The 27,858-nt window shown below is 40.7% G+C and overlaps 1 protein-coding gene across 6 annotated transcripts in view; it reads left to right on the forward strand.

Moving 5' to 3' along the window:
- Nucleotides 1-20,821: 20,821 nt before the first annotated feature.
- Nucleotides 20,822-27,858, forward strand: part of CCDC171 (coiled-coil domain containing 171) — a 345,827-nt gene continuing 338,790 nt past the window's right edge. For 4 of the 6 annotated variants that reach the window (XR_011254379.1, XM_069576617.1, XM_069576621.1 and 1 more), the window contains exon 1: nt 21,255-21,658. The gene's annotated coding sequence lies outside the window, so the exon portion shown is untranslated. Of the gene's footprint in view, nt 21,659-27,858 lie in introns of all 6 variants that reach the window. The other 2 variants (XM_069576620.1, XM_069576618.1) reach the window with 2 other exon arrangements.

Raw genomic sequence — 27,858 nt, forward strand, 5'->3', positions numbered from 1 at the left:
AATCTGTGTTTTAACAAGATCCCCATAACAAGATTCTTAGGCAAATTCAAGTCTGAGAAACTACTGCTGTAGAAGACACTACAGACCATAGGTACTTAATATCAAGTAGGGAAGACAGGTATATATTAATAGATAAATTACAGTTAATATTAAAAGATAATTTATATTAACGCTTTATGATAGTATCAATAAGTAAAGAGAGTGATTACTGGGAGCCAGGAGATCCTCAGAAAAGAAATGGAAAATAGAGGGAAAATATGAAAGCATTGATGTTTTAGTGTTATACTGAAAAGAGAAAAAGTACAAATTTAGCTCTTGCTGTCTGTAAGTTCTGGCAATTTTGATTTTTGATAGTCTGTAGACAAGGAATGATTCCCTTTAAACAATAAGTCAGGGTAAAACAGGTGGTAGTTTAAGCCTCTAGAGAACAAAAGCCCAGGATCCCTGGGAGCCGCAGTTCCAGAGAGGAGGGGGAGGGGAAGAGAGGAGGGGGAGAGGGAGGCGGGGTGTTGGGCTCATGAGAGCCTTTTGGAGAGATTTTCTAAACTACTGTAAGCTTATGCTCCTCTCCAGTCATGCTTGATGCACCCCTCCCCCATAGTCAGCCTTCTTAGTGTGGATGCCAGAAAAAGTAGAGCAAGAAATTAGAGGAGCAATGGGAAGTTGCAAGAAGAAAATACAATATTCAAATCAACTAAAGCCAAGTAGAGGGGGAAAGGAGATCTGAATGAACTGACGGAGAAGCTTGACTTACAGTCTGTCATTTAATCCAGGTGTTACTATCCCCATTTTACAGATGAGCAAACAGACACACAGAAATTCTGCAACTTACCCAAAATAAACATCTATGCAGCCGGCCAAGGCAACAGTGCAGCCCTTCAGTTCTCAAGTCCACCCCCCCCCCTCCCCGCCCCCCTGCCTTTGTGTGATCCCACACCTCCTCTAGGTGGAGCCGGGGGCAAGCAGCACTGTGTAATTAGAAAAAGATGCTGGAAGTAAAACCAGCACTCTTCCACCTTCTGTCTTCGGACTTGAAAGTATTTCCAGCTTCAAATTTCCTCACAGTCTCCGTGTGCCCCACCCCATTCGCAGCTTGTCCCTACCACCAGCCTATTCTGTTTAACTCCTAGCCGTAAAGAACTCAAACCCAAAATCTCCCCATGAAAGACTGTCTGACCTCATCTTACCGTGACATAATTTCTTCATTAACAATTTTTCTGACTCGTCTATACTTGGAGGAAGGCACTATCTTGGTGATTAGTGCCTGGCATTCACAGGCACTCAATAAAATTTGTCTCAATAAATATTTGTTGACTAAATGAGAGGAAGGGGTAGGTGAAAAACTCTGACAGTCCCTCATCCTTTAAGCTGAGAAAGCAGATAAGACACTCAAGGGTACTTATATTTGTTTTGACTTTGTGAATATTTCATGTACTTAAAGGTTAACCATTTAAAAGCACTGACATTATTCATAGACTACAAGTACATTCACTGTAACCACTTTAATGGAAATCATTTCTAAGTAAGTGTTGATATGTATCCCCAGAATTAAGCAATGATAATCCCTTCCTTCACTTCTTTTATGTATAATGTGCACAAGTCCCCGCACTAACACACAGTATTAGTAATACAAACTTATTGGTATGAACAGCAATTGGTACTGAACTGTTTTCTTATATGTGACATTTTAAGCCTTGTGGTGAAGAAGTAAGCAAGAATATGGGGAAGATAACATCAATCAAATAGCTCAGGACTTCCCTGGTGGTCCAGTGGCTAAGACTCCATGCTTCCAATGCACGGGGCCTGGGTTCAATCTCTGGTCAGGGAACTAGATCCCACATGCTGCAGCTAAGACTCAGCACAGTCAAAGAAATAATTTTTTTTTAAAAAAAGGGTTGTCAGAGATGTAATAAACCTGGTCTAGGCCTAGCTTCCTCTGGAAATCAAAAGTATTTGGAACTTTGGTCCTTAAGAGGGAAAAACCAGGATGTACTAGTTCAGTTATGTTCAGTTGCTCAGTCGTGTCCAACTGTTTGCAACCCCATGGACTGCAGTGCTGGACCATCAATTGCTGTTCATAGCAATAAGTTTGTGTTACTAATACTGTGTGTTAGTATGGGGACTTGTGCACATTATATGTAAAAGATGTGGAGGAAGGAATTAACATTGCTTAATTCTGGGGATACATATCAACTCTTACACTGATTTCCATTAAAATGATTACAGTTGTACTAGTTGGTGAGGCAGTAACTAGATTTATCAATGAGCAGAGTCATTCTCAGACACGGGATAAGAGAGGCATTAATGAATCTAGGTGGTCATGAGAACAACTGGGAAGAAAGAATTTTGTCATTTCTTTCCATTGTATATGTGGAATCATACAGTATGTGACCTTTTCAAATGAGCTTTTTCCACTCATCTTATTGCTTTTGAAATCCATCTAAGTTTTTCCATATACCAATGGTCATTGCTTTGTAAAAAATTTTTATTTATTTATTTTTAGCTGTATTTGCGGAGAAGGCAATGGCACCCCACTCCAGCACTCTTGCCTGGAAAATCCCATGGATGGAGGAGCCTGGGGAAGCTGCAGTCCATGGGGTCGCTAAGAGTCAGATATGACTGAGCGACTTCACTTTCACTTTTCACTTTCACGCATTGGAGAAGGAAATGGCAACCCACTCCAGTGCTCTTGCCTGGAGAATCCCAGGGATGGGAGAGCCTGGTGGGCCGCCGTCTATGAGTTCGCACAGAGTTGGACACGACTGAAGCGACTTCACGGCAGCAGCAGCTGTATTTGGTCTTGCTGCCTGTGGGCTTTCTCTAGTTGCGGCAAGTGAGGACGACTCTTCGTTTTGGTGCTTGGGCTTCTCATTGTGGTGGCGACTCTTGTTACAGAGCACAGGCTGTAGGCACTCAGGCTTCATTCAGTGAGGTTCATGGGCTCAGTAGTTGGGGCTCATGGGCTCTAAAGCACAGACTCAGTAGTTGTGATGCACAGGCTTAGTTACCCTGTGGCATGCGGAATTTTCACATATGGATTGAACCTATGTCCCCAGCATCAGCAGGTGGATTCTCAAACGCTGGACCGCCAGGGAAACCCAGCTGCTGCTTTTTATATCTGAGTAGATTCTGTGGTATAAATGTACAGGTGGTTTTTTTTTTTTTTTGTACAGTTTCTTTTTAGCCATTCACCTATTGAAAGATATTTTGGTTGTCCAGATAGTTGCCATTACAAATAAAACTGCTGTGAACATTTGTGTGTAGTTTTTGTGCAGGTATAACTTTTCATTCCTCTGAGATCTATGCCCAGGAGTGCAATTACTGGGTTGTATGTAGTTGCATATTCAGTTTATTATGAAACTGTTTTCCAGGATGGCTATATTATTTTATATTCCCACCGACAATCTATCAGAGATGTAGCTTTTAGACACCTTTATACCATTTGGAATTGTGTTTTTTTCTTTTCACTGTTCAAACAGTGTGGCCTTAATTTCTACTTCTCTAGTAATTATCGAGTGGAGAAGGCAGTGGCACCCCACTCCAGTACTCTTGCCTGGAAAATCCCATGGATGGAGGAGCCTGGAAGGCTGCAGTCCATGGGGTCGCTGAGGGTCGGACATGACTGAGCAACTTCACTTTCACTTTTCACTTTCATGCATTGGAGAAGGAGATGGCAACCCACTCCAGTGTTCTTGCCTGGAGAATCCCAGGGATGGAGAAGCCTGGTTGGCTGCCGTCTATGGGGTCGCATAGAGTCAGACATAACTGAAGTGACTTAGCAGCAGCAGCAGTAATTAGTGAGAGGAAGCATCTTTTCATGTGCCTGATTACCATCTGTATAATCTCTTTGGTGAAATGCCTCTTCATGTCCTTTGCCCATTTTCAAATTGGATTGTTTTTTCATTGTTGAATTTTGGCATTCTTTATATATTCCAGATAAGAATCCTTTGTTAGATGTGATCTGTAAATATTTTCTTCCAGTCGGTAGCTTGTCTTTTCATCTTTACCAGATCTTTCACCAACTAAAAGTTGTTAATTTTGATGAAGTCCAATTTATCATTTTTTTTCTTTCAAGGATGATGCTTTTGTTATCATGCCCCAGGTCCCAAAGATTTTTTTGTTTTCTTCTGAAAAATTTATAACTTAACATCCTATACTTAATTTTATAATCCATTTGAGTTAATTTTTGGCTAAGGTTTGAAGTTTAAATGGAGGTGTTTTTTTTTTCCCCCTATGGATATCCAAATATTCCAGCACCTTTGCTGAAAAAACAAACCTTTTGTCATTTAACTGCTTTTATACCCTGTTGATAATCACATTGTTCTACCACTGTGGGATTGTTTCTCTGTTTCCTTTAACTGATTATTGTGTGTTTTTGTCTGAGCCACCATCTTGATGACTAAAGTACGAACACACTGTCTTAATTACTGAAGCTTTGTAATTAATCATAAAATAAGGTAGAATGATTCCTTCTACTTTATTCTTATTTCTTTAGTTCTTTTCTGGCAATTATAATTTCTTGCTTTTCCATAAAATTTTTAGAATAAGCTTGTCTGAAAGTAGAAGTCGCTCAGCCATGTCTGACTCTTTGCAACCCCATGGACTATACAGTCCAGTGAATTCTCCAGGCCAGAATAACTGGAGCAGGTAGCCTTTCCCTTCTCCAGGGGATCTTCCCAACCCAGGGATCGAACCCAGGTCTCCTGCATTGCAGGTTGATTCTTTATCAACTGAGCTATCAGGGAAGCCCTAAGCTTGTCTATATCAATTTTGAAATTTGTATTTTGGTAAGAATTAAACTTACACATAAAAAAAAATAAACTTACACATCAATTTGGGGTGATTTGATATCTTCACTAAGTTGAGTCTTCTAACTCATGAACACAGTATATCTCTCCACTAATTTAGATCATCTTTAATTTTTTTCATTATCATTTGTATCTTTCAGCCCACAAACCCCATATATGGTTTGTTAGATTTACAATTAAGTAGGTAATTTTTTGGAACTGTTGTAGTTTTAATTTCAGTGTTCACTGCCAGTATATATTGTATGCTTATCCTGTATTTTGAGACCTTCTTGAGCTCGTTTATTAGTTTAGAAAAAAATTTTGTGAGATTTCATGGGATTTTCTACATAGACAATTATGTTATCTGTAAATAGGAACAAAGAATATATATATGATTTCAGTCCTTTTACTATTTATTTATTTATTGGCAGTGCTCTGCATGCAGGATCTTATTTCTCTAACCAAGAATGGACCTGTGCCCTCTACAGTGGAAGCATGGAATCTTAACCACTGGACCACCAGGGAAGTCTCAATTCTTTTACATTGTTTGAGGATTGTATTATGGTCCAGGATACAGTCTAATATATATATTCTAAGGGTACTTGAAAAGACTGTATATTCTGCTTTTGCTGGGTAAATATTCAGTAAGTGTCAATTATATGTGGAGCTTCCCAGGTGGGTCAAATGGTAAAGAATCCACCTGCCAGTGTAGGAGCTGCAGGACACACAGGTTCAATTTCTTGGGTCAGGAAGATTCCCTCAAGGAGGGAATGGCAACCCACTCCAATAATCTTGCTTGGGAAATCCCGAGGACAGAGGGGCCTGGTGGGCTACACTTCATAGGGTCACAAAGAGTTGGACATGACTGAACATACATGCGTTTAGTTTTATTAGCCTTATACCCTATTGGGTGAAGGCATTGTTCAGTTCTTGTATGTACTTCATTATTTTCTGTCTGTTTGTCTTAAAAATGTTGAGAGAGAGAGATGAAGTCTCCAAACATAGTTAGACTTACAAGGGGGCAACACCCCGACAGATCCATTGTAAGTTGAAAATACCTTGTCAAAAATGCATGTAATACATGTAACCTATTGAACATCATAGCTTAGCCTAGCCTGCCTTAACCAGGCTTAGAACACTTATATCACCTACAGTTGTGTAAAGCCATCTAACACATAGTCTGTTTTATAACAAAGCTTTGAATATCTCATGTGATCCATTGACTACTCTAATGAAAGTGAACAACAGACTGGTTGTATGGCCACAGAATGCTTCTAAGAGTACTGTTTGTTTACCCTGGTGATCAGAAGTTCAATACTGCTACTCAGGATCACGAGAACATCTAAACCACTTATTACTAACCCAGGAAAAAAACATCAGAATTCAATATTTGAAGTACCATTTCTATTGAATATGGATCACTTTCGCACCATCATAAAGTCAAAAATTGTAAGTGGAATCATCCACTTACATCATTGTAAGTTGGGGACCTTCTGTATACAGTATACAGCTAGGAACAGTAAAAGTTGTTGTTTTAGTACACGGGATTTAATCAATATCAAATAGTGTTGGGGAAAGCTATATAAACATATTTGTAAAGGAAGATAAATTAATAATTTTAAACTACATAAAAATAGGAGATGGTTGTGAAAATATAAATTCCGAACTTAGAAAACCAGACTGTAATTTTATTTCTACTAACTCTATTCAGAAATTATTTTCCTTTTTGCAGTGTTTCAATGACAAGGACTTCTGGGATTAAGAATTACTTAGTTTTGCATGCCTTTACTTGAGCCTACTTTTCTCATCATAACATCTATAATTTAAAATCATGAGCAAGTAAAACATTGATAGTGGTTTTAGAGCATTTTGTCCTTATGCAACATGATCTCTGATGAATTCCATAACAACTTTTGAGGACTATGCAGGTATATAAAATTTCATCTTTTTAAAAAATATTTATTTATTTAGTCACATCTGCAAAGCATGTGGGATCCTAATTCCCCGACTAGGGCTCGAACCTATGGCCCCTGTGTTGGGAGCATGGAGTCCTAAGCACTTGACCACCAAGGACGTCCCTATAAAATTGCAGTTATACATTTCTTCTTTGTGTAAATATTAAATATCATAAACTACTTAGACTACTGTTAAAATTTTACCTTAGTATATATGAATTAAGAAAGGAAATATGACCATGCTCATCATAAAGGGCAAGTGTGGATAGGTATGTACCACGTACCTGTGGTACAGTTGTCCAAACAATGGCAAGGCTGAGGAAATGGTCAAAAAAGTTGTGCAGGAGTGATTTTAAGAAGCTGTCATGTGTTTTCTTCACTGACATTTCAGGTAAAGAGAAAACTAAGATGTAGAATTGGTTGGGAAAGATGCGAAACTCAGCTTCTCATTCAGTGTGGTCACTTCACTTCTGCTTATACTGGTAAAGCTTCTCAAGTTCAAATCAATATAGTTTCACTGGCTCTGTATCTTGCCTCTTGGGGCTTCACTGGTGGCTCAGTGGTAAAGAATTTGCCTGCCAGTGGAGGAGATGTGGGTTCCATCCCTGGGCCAGGAAGATCCCTGGGAGAAGGAAATGGCAACCCACTCCAGTATTCTTGCCTGGAGAATCCCATGGACAGAGGAGCCTGGCGGGCAACAGTCCATAGGGTCACAAAGAGTCGGACATGATGGAGCACATAGCACCATACATTTTTCAAGGAATTTTTTTCCCCTGTTTTTATATTACTTAACAAAAGCTAAAGGAGCTGTATTTAAGATAACACTTCTTCTTTTTTATTCTGGTAAAATATAAAGCTGACCATTTTAACCATTTTAAAGTATACAGTTCAATAACATTATTTAAAGTTACTTTGTTGTGCAACTATCTCTACTCTGCATCCACAGATCTCTTTCTTCATCCTAAAATGAAGACCTCTTGTCCGAACTTACTAGTAGGAGAGTAGGGTTGTTGAAGTACAAAGGAAATTAGAGAGAAAGTATATTCTATATTCTAGTATATTCTATGGCCCTAAAAGAAAGAGAGTGTGAGCAGAGGATGTTGACCATGGTTAACAATCTGCCACCAGAAGTTATGAAGAGATGTGTAGAGCTGCTGCTGCTGCTGCTGTTGACTTGTTAAGTTGTGTCCGACTCTTTGCAGCTCTCTGTAGCCTGCCAGACTCCTCTATCCATGGGATTTTCCAGACAAGAACACTGGAGTGGGTTGCCATTTCCTTTTCCAAGTGATCTTCCTGACCCAGGGATTAAACTTGCGTCTCCTGCTTGGCAGGTAGATTCTTTACCACTGGAAATCAGTCCTGTATATTCATTGGAAGGACTGATACTGAAGCTGAAACTCCAATACTTAGGCCACCTGATGTGAAGAACTGACTCATTGGAAAAGACCCTGATGCTGGGAAAGACTGAAGGTAGGAGGAGAAGGGGACGATAGAGGAACAGATGGTTGGATGGCATCACCAACTCAATGGACATGAGTTTGAGCAAGCTCTGGGAGTTGGTGATGGACAGGGAGGCCTGGCATGATGTAGTCCATGGGGTCGCAAAGAGTCAGACACGACTAAGCACCTGAACTGAATTGAACTGAGCCACCTTGGAAGCACAGAGAGTTCATGTGGTACCTGCAGGGGGCTGAGTCATTCAAGATATAAGTGAAACTTACACATCTGATGCCTCAGCTAGGTTACTTCAGATTGCTAGAGGTGGGCTGGAAGGGCTCAACTTAGGTCATAGGAAAGGCTGGCTGGAAGGGCTCAACTTAGGTCATAGGAAACTGGGGACCTTGGTTCTTGCGTTTGGTTGGATTCCTCAGGTCTTCACTATCGAGTCTTGTGCCCCCACCTCTCCATGTAGTTTCTGCATCTGGTTTCTCCCTTAGAGTGGCTGCACCTCTTATATGCTCTTTACCCAGCGCATAAGATCTTCCAAAAATCTGCCACACCTTCCAAATACTTAGGCCCAAAACTGGCACAATGTCACCTAATGATGCATTTTTTGGTTAAAAAAAGTCACAATAAGATACAAGGCTATTCCAGATTCAAGGGACAGGACTTCCACAACCAAGAGGCATGGTTCATTACAGGCCACCAATGTTAACGATTTACTACATACAGCCTAAAGCCTTTTCCTCCAGCTCTTCCAATTATTCAGTAAACTCTTGCATTAAATATAACAAATACTTTTCTGCTTGAAATACCTAGTGTAATATTCTGTTGACTGTAACAAAGATCTCTCCCTTATGCAATTCCAAATGCAAATATTTTCTCTGTGATTAATGAAAAAGAACCCCATTAACAGTAGCAAGTTGATTTCTCTTCTTCTTACCCCTTCATGTAATTATTCAAATTCCAACATAATCCCTGTAGTTTTTCCACAGTTATTTTTAGGAGCCCTTGTGGTTTTTTCAAATCAGATACTTCCTTCCTAAAAGACCACCCAGCAGCAAGATTAAAGTTGAGTTTTATCAACCTTTCAAAGAAAGGTTGTTCTTTTAGTATTTAAAGATGAGTATGAAAAGATCCCTGATTCATTATACAAATTCAGTATAATGCTGACACTAAAACATATAAAAGCATATTAAAAACTTACAGATTTTTGCCTTCTACAATGATGTCTGGATTTCCAGTCACCAAAGAGTAGTCAGAATAGTCAAAACTGAGTTTCATCCCGGGGGAAGCAATAAACCTTGCCCCTTGAATATAAGTTAAAGGGACCATGGGAAATAACACATAGGTACATGTTAATTACATTCTGCTGGTTTTCTTGTTCAGCATAGCACTTACAGTGCTCACTAAAGATGCAAAAATAGAATTTTGGTTAAAAAAATAGGAAATTAGAAAAAGATACTTTCTTAATATAAAAATAATTTCTAATAAGTCAAAATTAAAGAGATTAAATATAAGAATTAGTTCACATTATTGCCATGAATAAAAGCTTTTTTTTCTTTTTTTTTAAATTTTTTTAATTTTAAAATCTTTAATTCTTACATGTGTTCCCAAAAGCTTTTTATCTTTAAAAAAAATTTTATTCATTTATTTTTGGCTGTGCTGAGTCTTCATTGCTGCGTGGGCTTTTCTCTAGGTGGTACTCCCCAGCTACTGTGTGCAGGCTTAGTTGCCCTGCAGCATATGGGATTTTCCCAGACCAGGGATTGAACTGGCGAGCCCTGCATTGCAAGGCAAACTCCCAACCACTGGACCATCAGGGAAGCCCTCAGTTCAGTTCACTTCAGTCGCTCAGTCGTGTCTGACTCTTTGTGACCCCATGAATTGCAGCACGCCAGGCCTCCCTGTCCATCACCAACACCCGGAGTTCACTCAAACTCATGTCCATCAAGTCGGTGATCCCATCCAGCCATCTCATCCTCTGTCGTCCCCTTCTCCTCTTGCCCCCAATCCCTCCCAGCATCAGAGTCTTTTCCAATGAGTCAACTCTTCGAATGAGGTGGCCAAAGTATTGGAGTTTCAGCTTTAGCATCAGTCCTTCCAATGAACACCCAGGACTGATTTCCTTTAGAATGGACTGTTTGGATCTCCTTGCAGTCCAAGGGACTCTCAAGAGTCTTCTCCAACACCACAGTTCAAAAGCATCAATTCTTCGGCACTCAGCTTTCTTCACAGTCCAACTCTCACATCCATACATGACTACTACCACCTCTTTTATTTAAATTGTTCTGAGAATTCTATCCAATGCAGTAAGCTAGGGAACAGAAGTAATCTATAACTACCAAGACCAAGGGCTTCCCTGGTGGCTCAGATGGTAAAGAATCTGCCTGCAATATAGGAGACCTGGGTTCGATTGCTGGGTTGGGAAGATCCCCTGGAGAAGGGAAAAGCTACCCACTCCAGTATTCTAGCCTAAAGAAGTCCATGGACAGAGGAACCTGGCAGGATACAGTCCTTGGAGTCGCAGAGTTGGATACAAACTGAGCAACTTTCACTCAACTCACTCACCAAGACCAAAGAGAACAAATCATTATTTAGAGAGAATTATTACCAAAATATCCTAAGAAAATGGCTATTAGCATTAATTCTGAACTGTTGTAACTGACTATAAGAGGAATACATTCAAAATTAATAATCTTTTTAAAAAATCCTAATAATTATATAAAGGTGAACATAGGCAAAACTAACTAACCTGTCATGATAGAGGTCAGAATAGTGGTTAAGTTTAGAGTAACAGTTGTAACTGAGATGTGGTCCAGTTAGAGAATGTACTGGAAGGAAAATCCCCAAAACCAAAACTAATCCAAACAAAAACAAACTTTTTAAACCTAGTAATAAATTTAATAAGAATTTATAAAATTATGGGGCAAAAACTATATAAGTTTTACTGAAGGAAATAAAAGAAAATCTAGGATGGAGAAAAATATTCCTGGCTGGGTGGATTTAATACCATAAAAATGTCAATTATCCTCCAAGTGATCTAAAAATTTGCTCTAATTCCTTGATAAACTGATTGTAAAGTTCACTTGAATGGTTGCCCGTGTCATTTAGAGAAAAGGCCCTATACAAACCATTTACCTCCCACTGTCCCACTGGCTTTTTTGTTTTATGAATGTGGGCCATTTTTAAAGTCTTTATTGAATTTATTACAATATTGTTTCTGTTTTATATTTCGATTTTTTGGCCCCAAGGCGTGTGAGATCTTAGCTTTTCACCACTGGACTGCCAGGGAAGTTTCCCTCCCTTTAGCTTTGATTCCTTTTATCCAGTCTCTGCCATTTGCTCTCTTCTCTAGTCAAACTGGCCTCCTTGTTACTTCTCCAACATGTCAGGCAAGTTCCTATCTCAAATCCTTTGCAGTTGCTAGTCTCTCTTTCAGAAATGCTCTTTCTCTAAATAGCTACATGCTTGCTCCTTCACCACCTACAGGTCTTTGCTCAAATGTTATCCACTTAGGGGGGGGCCTTCCCTGATTACCTGATCTAAAATTGGAACACCCGACCTACCGACCACCACCCACATGCATTTTCTTCCACCACTCACATGCATTTTCTTCCCTACTTCTTTGTCTATTTTTTTCGTAGCACTTATCCTCATCTGGCAGGCTATATATTTGTTTATTGCTTGTATCAACTGTTGACCCCTCCTAACAGAAAACACACGTGCAAAACCCACGTGCACACAGAAACCCCATTGATCAGAAAGTGAAAGTCGCTCAGTTGTGTACAACTCTTTGCAACCCCATAGTCCATGGAATTTTCCAGGCCAAAATACTGGAGTGGGTAGCCTTCCCCTTCTCCAGGGATTGATTAGAAAAGCTACATTTATTTTACTTTACTTTTGTTTAAGGGAAAACATCACTGTGACAGGGTCTAAGGGGTGCCTCAAAATGAGGAAATTAGGGAGAGGCATTAATAGAAATTTAGGACCTGGGCTGAGTGGTTTTAAGGCAGGTCTTGTAAGGTGGGGAACTAGTTGAGATTGAGCAGGGTTTATGATTTAATAGCTTTGGATTAGTGGACTCAATGAAGGAAGAATTTTGAAGTGAATCTTGATGAGCTAGCAGTTTTGATAAATAAGTTGTTTAGTTAGTTCACGTTATATTCCCCAACGAGAAACTAATATTTTTATTTTGTTACTGTTTAACACAGAGACGCGAGAATTGTGTTGGTTCAAATTCCCAGTCTCCTCTTGTATCATTCTCCAGGCTAATCTGGAGGAGCATTATCATTGGGGGATGTAATCAACTCAGATCTACACCATGTTGGATATGCTATGGTTGAGTATAATTTTTGATAGTAGTGGTTCCAACTATTGCAAGTGTCAGCTTTTCTTGTTTTGTTTTTGTTTGTTTTTTGGTAGAAGAACATCAGTGGGCATAGTGACTGTTCAACTGCCTAAAGATTCTGGAGTTCTAATTTGAGAAGGGTGACATGAACGAATGCTAACCTACTTTGAGTAAAGTGTCCAGATGAAACTAACAGAGTAGATTCCATTTCTACTACGAAGAGCTCACAGAACCAGAGATTTGGGTATTAGCCAGATTATTTAGTCTCATGATACTTATTTTTCCAGGTCTTTTTAGTGATAGTAAAGATCCCAGAGAAATCTGCAGAAATCTAAGTACATCATTATTTCCCTTAGGCAGCACACGCTGTCCTTCAGGAAGCCAGCACAACATCTGATGACTCTGTTTGGGACCATTATTTGTCTGTCTCATGAAATTTTTTAGGTGACGAGTTCCACAGTCTTAGGCATCTTATCTAGTTTAAATATTTTCTGAACCATAAGCATGTAGGATTACTCCTACTTTTCAAGCCTCTTAGAAAGCATAAAATGAAAAGTCTTGAGTAAAGAAGTATACAGTTCCTCAAATCTTCAGCTTTTAAATGCAAATCAAATCCAAGTTTTCCTTAGTTAAATTAATTTGTTTAAAGTTTTTTTTTCTGTGAAGATACTTTTGTGGGCTAAAATGAAACTTGGGTGATATTGAAATTTATCTTGAAAGCAAGTATCAATTAACCAAGATAACTTATCTCTGTTCAACCTGCTGGTAGCAGTCAGTTACTGTGCCACAAATTTAGTACCAGTTTAAAGGGAACAATCAATGTTATATTTTTTGTGATGATATCTCTATGGAGTTGTCAAATGGTATGGTAATATTTTTCAACATTATATAAGTGTTGGTGTCAGGAAAATATATTTGTAATAAAGAGATCACTAGTTAGTTCTAAAGTGAAAGAGCTTGGGGTTAAGTGCACTAGTGTTCCTTTCTTACAAGATCAATAAAGATAATAGAGTCTTTGAACATATTCCATCTGTTTTAAAATCCTTTCCAAGCTCTATTTCTATTGGTTACAAAGGCTAGCTCCTACAAAAATTTCCTCCTTTAACAAGTTTGTCAAGCTGAAAATTCTGAGAACACAGTCCTTCATAATTGGCCTCAGTTCAGATACCAGTCTCTAAGTGTGGTGGTCCCCAGGGTAACCCTCACTTCTGACCAGTTGCCTGCAGATTCAGGGGTTTCCATGACCACTGTCAAGTTTGATAACTCAATCAAAAGACTCAGAGAACTCAGTTGGAGCCAACTCCTGGAGATTGTGAAGGACAGGGAAGCCTGGAGTGCTGTAGGCCATGGGGTCGCAAAGAAAACATAACTTAGCAACTGAGCAACAACCTCTAGGCTGAGGAGGAATGAATGAGCAATGCAAGAACTGGAGACTAGAAGAAGAGCCTTCTCCCACCAATCACTTCCCCAAGATTGAGATTCAGATCTCTTCAGATTCTTGCTCCTTGGAAGGAAAGCTATGACAAACCTAGACAGTGTATTAAAAAGCAGAGACATTACTTTGCCGACAAAGGAAATCAACCCTGAATATTCATGGGAGAGACTGATGCTGAGGCTGATACTTTGGCCACCTGAGGCAAAGAACCAACTCATTGGAAAACACGGTGATGCTGGGAAAGACTGAAGGCAGGAGAAGGAGACGACAGGATGAGATGTTTGGACAATATCATTGACTTAATGGACATGAGTTTGAGTAAGCTCAGGAAGATGGTGAAGGACAGGGAAGCCTGTCGTTCTGCAATCTATGGGGTTGAAAAGAGTAAGACACGACTGAGTGACTGAATAACAGCTACCACATACACAGCCAGTCAGGCTGCCAGGGGTGAAGAAACTCAGTAGAGGGGTCTGTCGAAGTGGTCCACCAGTGCTGGAGAGTATGGGCAGCCTGGGTCAATCTGTAAAAGTGGCCAGCTCTTGCTGAAGGATGTAAATTGGTTGGACCTGATCTAAAGTAGCCTCAAGAAGAGAAAGCATAGCCTGAGAATAAAGATGGAGCTCCTCTGTTGGGTTCCTGTGCTGGAAAATGATAATGGAGATCTACAGCCTAAAGGAAAAATGTCTTCTTGCAGTTGTGGCCATGCAGTGTCACTCCATCGAACCACCATGACACCTCATTTGCTTGTGACAGAGAAATGATGGTGGGGGCCAGCACTAACATCATGAATCAGGGCAAGAAAGTATAGATTTGGAGCAGAGCAGTAATATCAAATTGCTAACCAGTGCAATAAAAAGTTCTCAGATGCTGAACATTTTTTATACTTTACTTTTATCCTAAATTTAAGACTTCTCATGACAGTTTTAAGTTGATTAAAATTTAGAGATTGTCAAATAAGCCTAATTATTTTTACTATTTTTTTTATAGGCTGAGGGATGACAGGAGTGGTATATTAGTGAGTTAATACGTCTAGTTACATAAGATAAAAGTAGAATTTCTGGATGCTCATAAACTTCATCAATAATCAGATGAAAGTGAATTCAAAGAACATTAGAACAATGGCATATCACTTTTTGCTTATCAGATTGGAAAAGTTTCAATACTGCAAAAATATCTACTGCTGGTAAGGGCAAAAAGAAGTAGATACTCTAACATACTGTTGATATTTCTCTAAACTGATAGTCTTCCTGAAAAGTAATCTGTTACTGTGCATGAAAAATTAAAGTACAGCTATCGAATGTTGACTCTTTCAAAGCTCATCATAAAAAATGTGATGTTTGTTAGATTTACTGCAGTAAATCTACCTGACTGAGGTAGAACACTACCTTGACTGAGCCTCAGTAGTGACTCGAAAAATTAGGGCCAGTTATTTTTAGGGTTTTAGGGCTTGGGTTGAATACTTTTTGGGAGAGAAGCAAGTCAGGAAAATGTTTGGGATTGGGCAGAGTTTATGATATAAAGTCTTAGATTGGTGGGCACAGCAAAGCAATGGTTTTGAAGCAATTGTTGGTAAACAAACTATTAGCCTTTGTAAGCAATCGGTTTAGGAAGCTTACAGTTTTATCTCCCAGGAAATTTATTAGCTAGAGCAAGCAACCACGTTATTTTTGTTTGGTATCAGAATTGTCTAACAAAAGTACAGGAAAACTATGTCTAGTTCAACTATTATTTAACATAGGGACAGACTGGTTTCAGTTTTCAATGCTTATCTTTTCATCCATCAATTGCTATTCTAGTTTATATTATGACTTTAAAAAGACAAATAGGCAAAGTGCACATATGGAGACAGTTTTATTTTTTAAATAAAGAAACAAAGCAGAAACAACCTAAGTGATAGGACAAATAAATTATGGCCCTTCATAAAATGGATTATAATACAGCCATTAAAAAGGTATGTTTTTTATATTAACATAGAAGTTTATCAAAGCTCACTGGGTCAGGAAGATCCCCTGGAGGAGAGCACAGCAACTTACTCTAGTATTCTTACCTGGAGAAATCCCATGGATGGAGGAGCCTGGTGGGCTACAGTCCATGGGGTCACAAAGAGTCCTTAGCATGCATGCCTATGTCAAAGCTATATTGTTAAGTTAAAAAAAAATCATCTATTGACCAATCAATAGTAGTGATGTGCTAGAGCTGCCTCCCACAGGACATTTGAGAGCTGAATGTCATATTTCTTCTGAACTCTGTAGTCAGATACTGCGTGTTGGTTGCTTGAAATTAGACACAGTGGCAGTATTTAGAGCACATCCATCAAGGAAATCAGCACACCACTGGCTTCAGAAAACATGACTAGCACAGACTTGAATTCTCAGACCATTAATCGTTTAGGTCAGAAGAAAGTCCAGGAAGAGGTCAGCACTGAAGCAGTGTCATCAAGGCCCTTTATATTCTCCCCTCAGTAGGTGTGCATTTACATTTCGTCATACAAAACTGGCCACACAGCCAACCCTAGCTACCAGTGAGCTTTGGAGAACCGGTAGCTGGAAGGAGGAAATAGGATACTGTGATCAGAGCATTCATCTCTTGGAGTTGCAAACAGATTGAGGTTTTCAGCAAGAATGGGGTAGGATATGGAAAAGCAGCTAATAGTGTCTGTTACTAGTGTGTGTGTGTGCACACTGTGTGAATATAAAAATAAATGAATAAACAAATAAATGTGCCTTCTTTTAAGATTTATTTGTTTATGCATCAAAAGGTTTTCCAGGTGGTACTAGTGATAAAGAATCCGCCTGTCAATGCAGGAGATGCAAGAAATTGGGTTTGATCCCTGGTTTGGGATGATCCCCTGGAGGAAGAAATGGCAACCCACTCCAGTGTTCTTGCCTGGAAAATTCCATGGACAGAGGAGCCTGGTAGGCTATAGCCCATGGGGTTGCAAAAAGTCAGACACGACTATGTGACTGAGCGCGCACACACACACACACACATTTATGTATCAAAATGTTATATTTCTTTATAGAAATATAATACATTGCTAACAGTTTTTAAATCTAGAGTGGGAAGGTAGGACTTTGGGGAGACTTTTTTAAAAATTTGTTTTTGGCCATGCCCACAGCATGTTGGATCTTAGTTCCCCAACCAGGCATGAGACCAGCGCCCCTTATGTTGGAAGCTCGGAGGTTTAAAGCTGGACTGCCAGGGAAGTCCCTGAAACTTTTACTTTCAAAATTGCCCTGATTTAAGTGACTATGTATTTATTATAAAGAACAAAGGATAAAGATGGATGCTTTTTGAAAAAAATGAGAATACATGTGAAACCCCTTGGCATAGTGCTTGGCACATGTTTAATAAATAATGTGATCAGGGTTTAAACCTTTTATATTAGCCTATACATTTACAAACTTTTAATATAAGTCCACGTCTACCTCTTACTCCATTTATTTGTGTTTTCTGTTGCTAATGTGAATGAGAGGGAAGATTTATTGTGAAGTAGAAAGCAAAGTTGGAAAGGCAGGTAGTGACAAGAATAAGAGCCCTTGATTGATGGAAGAAAAGTTTGGGTTTTATCCAGTAAGGATTGAGGAGCCATTAAAAGAATTAATGAAGAGGGTAAGTAACATAGTCAGTGTTATGCTTCAGAAGGATGTTTCCATTGTGGCACACAGTATGGGGATTGAAAGAGCGAAAAACTGGAGCTACCAAGGGCAACAGTTATGTTAGGCCTTGCAGTTCTAAGAACTGAGACCAAAGCAGAATAATAATCAAGCACCTGGTGTCTGAACCTGGGAGAGGTTACTGAAGGGTCAAAAGGATGTGGCTTATCTGGTGCTTAAAAAACCCCTGAGGCTCAAATGTACACAATCAGCTCCAAACACTCCTTAGTGTCCGAAAGGTGCATATGAGCCCTTAAGCCTACTTTTGATTTTTTTCTATTTTTTGGTCCTCTCCTCTCAAGTTTCCAGGTTCCAAAATGCCCTAGATGCTTTGCACAGAAGGATATGGATGATTTGTGTTAGCCACAGAAAGGTCCTGACTTAGAAGTGTCTGGATATGAAACCGTAAAAAAACAAATAAATGAAGATGATTAGTAGGAGGCATAGAAAGACCACAGGAGACAGAAAAAAAGTAAGTAGGATTTAGTAATTCTCAGATGAAGGGATTGAGAGCCTGAGAGAGAAGAAAGGTTCTCTAAACTTTTTTCATTCGGGTGTCTAAGAGATTGTGTGCATAAGTGCTCAGTAGCTCAAGTGTCTGACTCTTGCAGCCCCATGGACTGTAGCCCGCCAGGCTCCTTTGTCTATGGAATTCTCCAGGCAAGAATACTGGAGTGGGTTGCCATTTTCTTCTCCAGGGGATCTTCCTGACCCATGAATGGAACCTGTGTTTCCTGCATTGTCAGATGAATTCTTTACCACCGAACCACCTGGGAAGCCCATCTAAGAGATGAAAAGTTTCATAAATAGGTAGAGGAGCAGTTTGTGAGGCTCCAATGAGAAAGAGAATTCAGTTTTAGATATGCTAAATTTGATATTGACAGACATTAAAGTGGCACTGTTCAAATGAGAGTTAAAAATTCAAGACCAGAGCTCAGATTATGATATTATGATATGTGAGGTAGACATAAAAAAACTCAAAGTTGTGGAGCCAAAGTCCACACTTGCAGGAATGGATGATATCACCAAAGAAGCTAATATGGTAAACCATGAAGGTTGAGGGCAGAAACTGAGAAAATATCCTCTTAAGGGGCAAGAAGGGGATAACTGTTTCCTGTGCAGCAGCAAAAGGGCCAGAAGGCTGCCTGAACCCTGAGTCTCACCTATGCTAGAGAGAAATTTGAGCGATCAAAGTGCCAACGAAATCAAGGAGCCTGGCATTTAGTAATGACGTCATTATTGACTACTGCTGCTACTGCTAAGTCACTTCAGTCGTGTCCGACTCTGTGCCCACCAGGCTCCACCATCCCTGGGATTCTCCAAGCAAGAACACTGGAGTGGGTTGCCATTTCCTTTTCCAATGCATGAAAGTGAAACATGAAAGTCAAGTCGGTCAGTTGTGTCCAACTCTTAGTGACCACAGAAGCTGTTTTAGTAGAGTAGGGGTGACGGATCAAGTGATATCTCAAAAGAAAGACTGAGATGACTATTGTGACTCGAGGCTAAAAGTGGGCTAGATAGCATCTTTCCCTGCACCTTTCCTAAGCAGCAGCATGTTAGGTAAAGAAGAGACGCAGAATTGACCTTGTAATTACTAGAAACACGTAGAAAATCTCCAAGTATTTGGTAAGTCTGATTTGCGTGCATGTGTGCTTGGTTGTGTCCAACTCTTTTGTGACCCCATGGACTGTAGCCCACCGGGATTCTCTGTCCATGGGATTTTCCAGGCAAAAATACTGGAGTGGGTTGCCATTTCCTCCTCCAGGGGATCTTCCTGACCTAGGGATTGAACCCACATCTCCTGCATCTCCTGCACTGGGAGGTGGATTCTTTACGACTGAAACACTTGGGAAGCCCCAACAGTCTGATTTACTGTGTAATTATTAGAACTTTCTGCTCAGTATTCTTCATTAGCTCTGTTGCTTGGTAAACTACGTATGACCTAGAAGGCCCTCTGTGATCTCCAGCCTGATGTCTTACTCCCCACACACCTCCAACCCCAAGATCACACACACAAAGCTTTGTTCAGTTTTCCAAATGCCTCATGCTGTTTCTTTGTCCTGATGTTTCTAACTTCCATGTCTTCCAATTCCTTCTAACTTGTTGAATCTATAACCATCTTCCCAGATTGAACTTAAAGCTCTCTATAAAGCTTTTCTGGTTGTTCAGGGTTGACATTAACAGTGGAAAAGACCTTGATGCTGGAAATAATTGAGGGCAGGAGGAGAAGAGGGCGGCAGAGGGTGAGATGGTTGGATGGTATCGTCAACTCAATGAACATGAGTCTGAGCAAACTCTAAGAGATGGTGAAGGGCAGGGAATCCTGGCATGCTGCATCCATGGGGTCACAGAGAGACATGAACGACAACAGTGGTACCTTTGGCATTTCTTGCTGTACAATATTCACTTGTTATTTTGCTAAAACAAACAAAAAATATAAATATTTAAAAATTGTAAAAAAAAAAAAAAAGGCCCTAATATCGTTAGCTTGCTGTAACTTCCAATTTCCTTTCTCCATGTTACAGTGGGCTATTTTTTCCTTTCCATAAACTCTTTGAAGCAATTATCCTCTTTCTGCCTAGACTATTAAGAAGCAAGATGTGCCTCCTTTCTTAATCTAAATGTCTAAACTCAGGCCAATTAAAGTTTCAGTGCTACACGAATCAGGGAGGGCTTAATCTCAATTTGTATTTGCATTTATGACCGTTGGTTCTCCTGGGGACGAGGGAGACGGAAAGACAGCCCCTGTTACACCTAGTTTCAGGTTGATTACAATCGACACGGGACTATTTTAGCATAAAAGGCTCGATTTGTATTAAACACCTTTTTGGGAAGAGGAGGTAGTGGTGCTGAAGATATAATCCTTTATCAAAATCCCGCCAGTTTGCATTGTTCTTTGGGGAATAGGCTTTCAACAAACAAGGAACAAAAGAGGATTTGGTTTTCCAATTTCCCTGAGGCGTTAGCGGCTTCTAGGAGAAATTTACGTATAAATTATCAACGAGGAAAGCGTGTGTTGTGTGTGTGTGTTGCGGGGTTGGTTGGGGGCGTAGGAAGAGGAGGAGGGCAAGAAAGGGAGCTGGAGCACACGCTAAGGTTCCGAGGACTTTTTCGCGAGTTACCTATTTATGTGATATTTATAGTTAGAGGCGCTGCAATTGCATCAGCGCACTGACCCGCACTTTCCGGCCCCGTTTACAACCACAAGCTGGGATACAATGGGGATGGGAGGAGCGGACTAGAAGCGTCCGGCAGTTGGGAGCTGTCTAAACAGCGGGAAACCAGCCACTGGTGCAGAAGCCAAGCCCAGAGAATTTCCCCCTGGCTCCGGCACCGGACTTCGGCACCCCGAAGGAGGGCAGTGATACTAAGGATCAGCAGGGGAGCTAGCTTAAATACGGAGCACCCGGGATTCGACTTCGTAAGATTTTTATTCAGTAGGCGGGTTTCTGAGCTAGGGCTTAGAAACCGGCCTTTTCAGCCAGCTCTCTGGGGACTCTAGGACTGTGACCCGGGACCTCACGCCGAGACTCTCTAGGGCGCGGGGCCCGGCGTCCTCACGCGCGGAAAGGACGCGCCAGGAGCGGGGCCGCGCGCGATGCCTAGCGCGCCGCTCCCCAGCAACAGCGCATGCGCCGGTTGCCTTGCAGCGAGGCCGCGCAGCTCCGCGGGCCGGGATCTTCCAATCCGAGCCCGGCGTTCTCCGAGTGCGTATCCTGGAGCTGCGGGCTGCGGGAGGAGGGAGGAAAGGGGCAGGCCGGGGCGGGGCTAGGGGCCCCTCGAAAGTCTGTGGAGGTCTGCTAGAGAAGTCTAGTCTCCGGAAGTGGCCGTTGTAAACACAGTCTCTCCGGGGCTGGTCTCCCTTCGTTCCCCGCTGTGCTATTCGTTTCCCTTCCCTGGGTCCTAGAGTCCGTCGGGTTACAACAGTTTTTGCTCTGACCCAGTGGTCGGCCCGGGCCTCTTTCTGCCTTTGAGATTTGAAGCTGCCCCAGGGCCCGTGGGTGTGCAGTTTGGATCGCGGGAGCCCCCCTGAGGTAACCATCAGATGTGGGAGTTTGGAGGAGAAAGACTGGGCTGGGAGGTGTTGAGAGGGACGGTTATGGGGGGTGGGGGGCTGCAGTTAAGGTTATGAGGGACCCTGGTTTAGTTTGAGGCTGTTCTGTCAATGGGGACTCGCCTCCAGTTCCCTGGGCTGGGCCTTTCCGCCCACCTGGAGGAAGATGCTTCTGGATCATCCTAGCCAAAGACCGCTGCCTCAGTACACAGAGGACTGGCTAGGGTCCAGAGGGCAGGACTCGGAGGGCCTGGACTGGGAGCTTCTTAAGTTTACAACTCCGGATTGCTGGGCTGTTTTCCTCTCAAGAATCAGTAAGTCCTTCGAGGACAAGAACCAGATCCCTTGCATCCCTTTTAATAAAAATGCCAGCCACACACTAGATACTCTATAAATGTTTGATAAATGAAAGAATGAGTTGTGCTAGGCTGTCTTCTGTAGCTTCTACTTCATGACTCTTAAGAGAAAAGAGAGCTCAGTTGCTCCGTGCTGCAGAAGTGGAGTCTCCTTTTGACTGTTCTTTATTCCATGAGATATTTATCCTAGGCAATTCCACCCCCCCACCCCCTCCCGTTTTAAGCAGATCGCCAGTGATAACCACTTATATTTACTTGAGAACCAATTTCAGTTGGTGTCCAAATCTTTTTGAACACATTACACATTGATGTTTTATTTAGTTGTTTTCATAATCTTGATGGAGAGAACGTACCTTTTTTTGTCACTTGTTTTATTGAACTTGTTTTATTGTTTAGTGTCTAGTTACAAAACAAGCAGAGAGCAGGAAAGGAACTTGGTTTCCCATGAAATGAAGAGGAAACAAAGGCAGTGTACAAACTCCTACAAGGAAAGATGAAAGCAGTAATTTTAGTTGGGAGCTTTCTGTATCAGTTCTAGTGGAGACTTTTATTAGCTGTGTGACCTCAGGCAAATCACCTAAGCTCCCAGATAAGAAGGATAGATTGGATCTCTGAAGTCTCATTTAATCCAAAAATACTTTGATTGCCTCAGCCCATTTGTCTTGGTTTTGTTTTGATGAAAGAACCGAACATCTTTTTTAAAGGTGAAATATATGTTTGCTAATAGACACCCACACTACAGATGTGGTTAATATTGAAGACGGCACTGTGTTGTGAAAGATAATGGATTTAGGAGTCAGCCACAATATGAACTTGAATTCTAACCCTCCCACTGGATATCTTTATACACAAGTTACTCAACCTTTCCAAGCCTCAGTGTTCTCATCTGTGAAACGTGCATAATAATCTGTAGGGTACTGGGAAGATTCACTGAGCTCCGATATGCTTCATGTAGTGTCTGGCATGCAGGAAGTGTTCAATAATAGTTTTCATCTTTTCATTCTCCCTGCCCTTCCCGTTTCCCCTGATATGTGCAGACACACTGAGAGAGATCAGTGCATTCTGGATGACCTACAGAAGGACTCAGATGTGAGATAGGAAAACTTACCAGCAGTAGCTCTGAAATCTAAAGCAGAATTGTCTTTTTGGCTGCTACTTACTCTCAGTACGTCCAGACCATTGATCCCTTGTCCTCAATTGTCCCATTAACTATTTCTAAAAAACTTCTTGATGAATGATGTACATAACATCCCCTAATCTGTTTTGGGGCTTCTCTTATGGCTCAGCTGGTAAAGAATCCGCCTGCAATGCGGGAGACCTGGGTTCAATCCCTGGGTTGGGAAGATCCCCTGGAGAAGGGAAAGGCTACCCACTCCAGTATTCTGGCTTAGAGAATTCGGTGGACTGTATAGTCCTGTTTCGCAAAGAGTCGGACATAGCAACTTTCACTTTCTTCTGTTTTCGCAGGAATGGTGAGAATAGACCAAATTCACTACCGAGAGAACATAAAGATATTAACACATTAACATAAGAAACTGATTTAAACTTTGCCTTTATCCATCACTGCCCAATGGGTGCCCTGCTTTTGGCCCAACTCTGTGAACATCCCTTCTGGATTGAGAAATTCACTGGACGTCTGGGTCATCTTTTATTAAGACCCTGACTTGTAGTTTGGATGTGTGGAAGAATGATCTGTGTTTAAGAACTCGGGCAGTACGGAGCAGAAGTGTTCCCTGACATGCGAGGGATGCCACGGGGTGAGCCGCGTATTGAAGGTTAATGGCAAAGGTACATAGCAAAGCTCTGGAGATAGCCAATTTGCATTTGAATCCTTACTCTGTCACTTACTAGAGATGTGACTTTGGACGAGTGACTGAGTATCTTTAAGCCCCACTTTCCCAGGGTATAAAATGGGGATATTAACAGTATCTTCCCCTTGGGGTTGGTGTAGAGTGAAATGAGATAATCTAAGTGTGATACCTGGCGAAGGGATGTTTGTGTGTGCACAGTAGGAATGATGATGGAAGGGTGTGGTTTGGGGTATCTATTTGTTCATAGATAATGGAATTATACAATGTGTCCTTTTGTGTCTGGCTTCTTTCACTTAGCATGTTTTCAAAACTCATCCATGTTGTGGCATATATTGGTACTTCATTCCTTTTTATGGTTGAATAATATTTCATGTTTGTTTATATATTGGTGAATTGATCGATATTTGGGTTTTTACTTCTTGGCTGTTTATGAACAATGCTGCTATGAACATTTGTGTACAACTTTTTACTAAAGTCCAGTAGTTATCTTAGAATATGTCTTGGTGTTGATTGTGCTGGGTTCATGTCCTCAGATATGCAGCTTATTTTTTGGAACTCTGGATTAGAATCTTTTCATATTTAAGAAAAGTTTTCTTGAATTACAGTTTTTAGTGTTTGTTCTATTTCCCTTGCTTTATCGCTTATTCAGGGACTTCTGTTATTTCCATGTTGGTTATTCTATGTCTGTTTTCGGTATATTTTCACATTCCCTTGAATCATTTTGGTCTTTCTCTTAAATTTTTGTTTAAAAATTTTACTTCTATTTCATTTTGTATGTCCTTTAAGAGTTTTTTTTTATCATGTGTATTTATTCTTGTTCCCTCTACTTTAGTCTTCACTGCAGAATTTTTTAAAGTTTCTAATCTTTGTCTGATCTTGTGTCTGAGTTTTCTATTTCGGATTCCTATTCTTTCATGCCTTATACCATTTTGTTAATGTCTTGTAGCTCATCTTTTTCAATACTTACTTTTGTTTATTTGACTGTACCAAGTCTCAGTTTGGGCGCATGAGATCTTTGGTCTTTGTTGCAGCAGCATGTGGAATCTTAGTTGCGGCATGTGAGACCTTAGTTGTGCTTTGTGGGATCTAGTTCCTGATCAGGGATCCAACCCAGGCCCCCTGCATTGGGAACACGGGGTCTTAGCTACCGGATCACCAGGGAAGTCCCTCTTGTCGCTCATTTTGAAATAGTAAGTTATGATTTTAATCTGATTTGTGGACTTGTCTTTCTGTCATTCTTTCATTTTCAGGAGTCCATTCCGTTCCCTACTCTCTTTCTCCTCATATTTGTATGAAATTTGAATACTCTGCTTTTCTGTTGCTGATTCTTATGAAAGGTTAGTCTTCCTGAATTTTGAGCATGGTAAAGGAAAGCTTTTCAGAATTCACAAAACCCTGTCTTTTTTTTGTTGTTGTGAGTGCTTGGTATTGAGATTTCCTGGCCCTGTTTCCTCCTACAGTTTGGTCTGAGCAATCTCTTTACTTTGTCTTTATTTCCCCTGATTCCATTGTCTACTGATTCTCATTAGTATGGGCCCCTGTTCAGGAAGGGCACCTTGGCAGGTCAGTAATGAAAGTCTGTGAGGCTGAATGGTACCTTCAAGACTCTCTTACCACATGTCTGTTTCATGTGTCAGTTTCAGCCCTTGCTCTCAGATTTTCCTGCCATGCTTTCCATTAACTATCTGTTGATCCTTTGGGGGTTCTTTCAGGGGGGTCTTGTTATTTGCCTCTGCTTTCTTCTGTATGGACACTTCCATCTCCATGTGGGTTTTGTGGTGGTGGCTGGTTTGCCCTTATTCATTTGTATTTTGTTCTTTGTGTTGTAAACATTGTCCATGATTTTCTAGTTTTTCTATCTTTTTACCTTAGATAGGATTTTTACAAACTCTGCTATGTAAATTCATTAGGAAATTAACCTATGGAAAAACAAAGAGACATACACACATAGGCGGGGTTGCTGTGAGAATCCATCTTGTACTTTACATATTAACTCTTTCTCTTTTCTTTTTAACTCTGCAAACGTGTTTTCAAGCTTGTTATCTGTATTCATTTTCTATTGTGTAACAAGTTACCACAAACTTAGGGGCTTAAAACAGCCCTGATTTATTATTTCTCAGTTTCTCTAGGTTGGGAATCTGGGCACTGCGTAGGTGGACCCTCTGTTCAGAGTTTCACTAAGTTGCAATCAAGGTGCTCAGCGTTCTTATGTGGAACCTTGACTTGAAAGAATTTGGTATCTTGTTCATTCAAGTTGTTGGCAGAATGTCTTTTTTTTTTTTTTGGCTATGACATGCTGCTTGCAGAATCGGCTTGCAGAATCTTGGTTCCCTGACCAGGTGTCAAACCTGTGCTCCCTACAGTGAGAGCGCAGGGTCCTGACCACTGGATCTCCAGGGAATTGCCCAGAATGTGTTTCCTGTATGATCGAGGGATCTGGCTTTTTACTGCCTTTGGGGAGGGTGCCTGCAGTTCCCTGACAACTGGCCCTCTACATCGGCAGTTCACAGTGTGACAGTGTGCTGGGGGTTATCTGTCATTTCATCAGCTAGGACAGAGTTGTATAACATAAAGTAATCATGGGAGTGCAGCCTGTCACCTTCGCCGTGTTCTCTTGGTTAGAAGCAAGTCTCAGGTTCTGCCAGTAAAGGGGAGGGCATTATACTAGAGAGAAACACCATGGGACAGAAATCAAGGGAAACCATCTGCCTGTTATGCTGTCTGTATCAGTGATCTGGAAATCAATGAAACTTTCGTCTGAGCTAGGGAAGACCCTTTCTCTCTAGACGACCGTTCAGGTTTGAAGATGTTAGATACCAAAATAATGCATTGAAAAATGGTGTTTCTTGTCAGTTTAGCTTTATTGAAACAATTATATTAAAGTTTGGTTAACTACCTTTTCCCACATTTCTCTGCCCAAGATCAAAACAAAGTCAAAAACACAGACATTATTAAGGCTCTAAGTACGTAAATTCTTTTCCTGTGAGGCAAATAGAGATTCTGTTTGTGTCACATAAGTTTGTACATGTGGTGTGTGTATGTATTTAATTTTTTTCACAAAAACAGAAAACATTATATATATATGTACTTTTGAGCCTTGGACATTACTCTTTAGTATAAAAGAGTCCCTTCCTTCTAAGTTCTAACTCTTTTACTTCATTCCGAAGATTCTCTGGAGTCTGAACTTTGAGGGCACGATGGTAAGATGAAAAGATTTTGAGGCTCAGTATCAGAAGAGCTTGATTCTTCGGTGTCCTCTACTGAGTAGCTGACTGGCCACAGGCAAGTCATTTAAGCCTCTCTGAATCAGATGCATTTCTATAATTGAAATGAGGATAATAAACCTCAGGTAAGATAATCATAGTTTACCTGTATCAACAGTGACCTTGTAGAATGAGCTTGGGCTTAGAGTTAGATAGTTAGATAGTAATGAGTTGGAATTTTGGTCCTGTAACTATGTGACTTTTAACAGATACTTCTAATATCTGTCTTAGAATTGTCTTTTAAAAAATGGGATAATCTTTATATTGTGGTGTTGTAAGGATCAGAGTTCTATAGCTCTGTGTATAAAGTACCAGGGACAGTGCTTGCTGCACTAGGTGTTCAATAAATTAATGATCATGGTGTTTGTTTGTCTACCACTGTTCCCAAATGTAGTATTTAGGAGGAATAAAATAAAATGGGATTTTCCCCCTCATCTTAGTAAACATTCCGTCTTCTTTGTCTTGGGTCAAGCTATTCTGCATCAGCCTTGTGGATCAGTGTTTTGAAGATCCCCTAGTGTTTGGTTCTAGGAACCATTAGTCCTGTTCTTAGTACTGTGTTTGGATCCACATCTCAGTTGGCTTGTTTGAGTCCTTCTTTCAGTGATCTCTCTCAGGGTTGTTTATTATGAGCAGGGACAGATCAGGTTAGATTTTGGTCGGGGGAGGTCTTCTAGCTATCCTTGCTACTGCTGCTAAGTCGCTTCAGGCGTGTCCGACTCTGTGCGACCCCATAGACGGCAGCCCACC

Source organism: Ovis canadensis, chromosome 2 (assembly GCF_042477335.2).
Source record: "Ovis canadensis isolate MfBH-ARS-UI-01 breed Bighorn chromosome 2, ARS-UI_OviCan_v2, whole genome shotgun sequence".
Lineage (NCBI taxonomy): Eukaryota > Metazoa > Chordata > Mammalia > Artiodactyla > Bovidae > Ovis > Ovis canadensis.